The sequence below is a fragment of the Halichoerus grypus genome, chromosome X, assembly GCF_964656455.1.
Source record: "Halichoerus grypus chromosome X, mHalGry1.hap1.1, whole genome shotgun sequence".
NCBI lineage: Eukaryota > Metazoa > Chordata > Mammalia > Carnivora > Phocidae > Halichoerus > Halichoerus grypus.
This window is the reverse complement of record NC_135727.1, coordinates 68,575,491-68,578,268: the sequence shown is the minus strand read 5'-3', so window position 1 is coordinate 68,578,268 and position 2,778 is coordinate 68,575,491. Positions and strand designations below refer to the sequence as shown.

General features: G+C 40.6%; 1 pseudogene; it reads left to right on the top strand.

Annotated features, from left to right (window-relative positions):
• The first annotated feature begins 1,790 nt into the window (after positions 1–1,790).
• Positions 1,791–1,908, top strand: LOC118529990 (U6atac minor spliceosomal RNA; annotated as a pseudogene).
• Positions 1,909–2,778: the final 870 nt, after the last annotated feature.

Sequence of the window (2,778 nt, the reverse complement as noted above, 5' to 3'; positions counted from 1 at the left end):
TCTGGGAGACTCAGAAAAGGAAATGTGAGTTTCCCCATCACTTGGGGTTAGGGGTTTATATTGGAAAGAGGTCCAGGATACATGTTCTGTCAGGAATCCAGGGTAAGGTCCAATCAAAGGTGAGTGTCAGGTAAACAATAAGTGTTATTCCATGAATCACCAAAAGTAGTGGGTGTTGATGCCAGTTTTGACTATGGTTTATTCAAAGCTAATGTCCTGGAACATGTTTGGGATCTGGTCCTTCTTAGATATTATGAGGTGATCGGGGTCTTAGGACAAAAATTGGAGAATGATTAATTTTCTTGTCTCCTCTTGGAATGGGAACATAGATTCTTTGGTTTACTCAGATGCAAAATATAGAACATGAATAAAGGGACTTAGCAGAGAAACAGAAGAAATAGAACTTTTCTAAAATGAAGTCCCTTCAGTTTACCTATCAGCATCACTCCTCACCCAAGGTGGCCCAGTTCAATGCCAAGAGTGCCCTCCTTGACCCATGATTTCTCCTGTAAGATAAAGTGAAAGTGGGTGAATAAGTGTCCAGCTTTCACCACTGTGCAGGACACTGCCAAAGAGGCCTATTTCTCTCTCACTCCACCTATAGTACTGAATTATGAGCTGGACAACTGGAGGGTGGTGAGTGGCTAAGAGACCAGCAGCCAGGGCTTGGAAGGTATCAAAGGGACAAAGATTCTACTAACCACATCATGGATTCCATCAAGAGGCCCATCAATGTGCCCTTTGTGACTTCTAGTGAGCAGATCCCTCCATGAGCACCCCAGCATTCTATGTGCCACACTCACACACTTTGTGGCTGGCACCATCTGGATACTCCAAATGGCAGCAAGAGTGAGTTTTGGCAGATGGCTAGTAAGTAGAAAGCTGACCCAAATCTGCAGGCTGAGGAGAGACCACAAATTTGGGCATTTAGCACCACCCATGGGAAAACAAAAGGGACGCAACCAGAACTTGGACTGGTGCATTGCAAAACTGAGAGAAGGCATACAAGTTTAAGAATCCTGCCACAAGAGGGAGCAAAAAGTGTGGATGAGCTGTATCCATAGAAGGTCTCAGGATCTCTGACAAGACTGACAGAGGTATTTCTCTCAGGAAGTCAGTCAATAAAAAATGAAGGAGGTGACCACTACTTCAAATGCAAGGATAGCAATGTAAGACTTCAAGGAACATGTAAAATCAAGGAAACATAACACCAATAAAGGATCACAATAATCTTCCAGTAATTGACCACAATGACATGGAGATCTTCAATTTACCTGAAAAGAATTCAAAATTGTTGTTTTAAGGAAACTCAATGAGCTATAAGAAAACACAGAAGGACAATGCAAGAAAATCCAGTAAACAACACATGAACAAAATGAGAATTCAACAGAGATAGAAATCACAAAAAATAAACACCAAACAGAAATTCTAAAACTGAAAAATACAGTGAATTAAATGAAAAATTCAATAGAGAGGATCAACACTAGAATGGATGAAGCAGAAGAAAAAAACTATAAAGTAGAAGACTGGCCCTTAAGATAACCCAGTCACAGAACAAAGAAAAAAACAATAAAAAAAATGAAGAAAGCCTATATAAACTATGGGCTATAATCAAATGAAGTAATGAGCAAATAATTGGAGTCCCAGAAAGAAAAGAGAGACAGAAGGAGATAGAAAACATATTTAAAGAAATAATGCCTGAGAATATTTCAAATCTGGGAAGAGGATTGGACATCCAAGTTCATGAAATTCATAGGTTCCCAAACAAATACCATTCAAAAAGATCTTCAGTGTTGTATGAAAGGAGAGGTTAGCATTCCCCTTGACAAGGATGGAAGAGGCCCCACAACACACATACAACGAAGGCATTGCCACCTACTTCATGGCAACTAACCATCGTTTTTTTTTTTCCAACACATTCTGGCCAAGGTCCACACGCTGCCCACGCAGGCAAGGAAAGCCTCTGCAGACAACTGACCCGAATAGTTAAGGGAGCCAAAACACAGCAGCAGAGGGCATGCAGCACACACCACAAACAAATCCTGAAGAGCCATGCCCTGGACACAATATGACCTCTTTCATAAAGCTATTACTCTCAGGAGCAGGAAACATAACAGGGTATTCTAACACAGAGAAGAAGACAGTGATTTAAACAACATGCCAGAACAGAGGAATTCATCCCAAAAGAAAACACAAGAAAAGGTCATGGCCAGAGATAAATCAAAACAGATATAAGAAATATGCCTGATGGAGAATTTAAAGCAACAATCATAAGAATACACACTGGGCTTGAGAAAAGCATAGAAGACATCAGGGAGACTCTTACCACAGAGGAAAAAGAATTAAAAAACAATCAGTCAGGAATGAAAAATACAATAACTGAGATTTGAAACAGGCTGAATGTAATGACCACAAGTATAGAAGAAGCTGAGGAACAAATAAGTGATGGAAAAGAATAATGGAAGGGTGCCTGGGTGGCTCAGTCCATTAAGCGTCTGCCTTCAGCTCAGGTCATGATCCTAGGGTCCTGGGATCAAGTCCCACGTCAGGCTCTCTGCTCAGAGGGGAGCCTGCTTCTCCCTCTTCCTCTGCCTGCCATTCTGCCTACTTGTGCTTTCTCTCTCTCTGTCAAATAAATAAATAAGATCTTTTTTTAAAAGGATGGAAATAATGAAGCTGAACAAAAGACAGAAGAATTATGGATCATGAGAATAGACTTAGAGAAGTCAGTGACTACATCAAATGTAATAACATTCATATCACAGGAGTCCCAAAAGA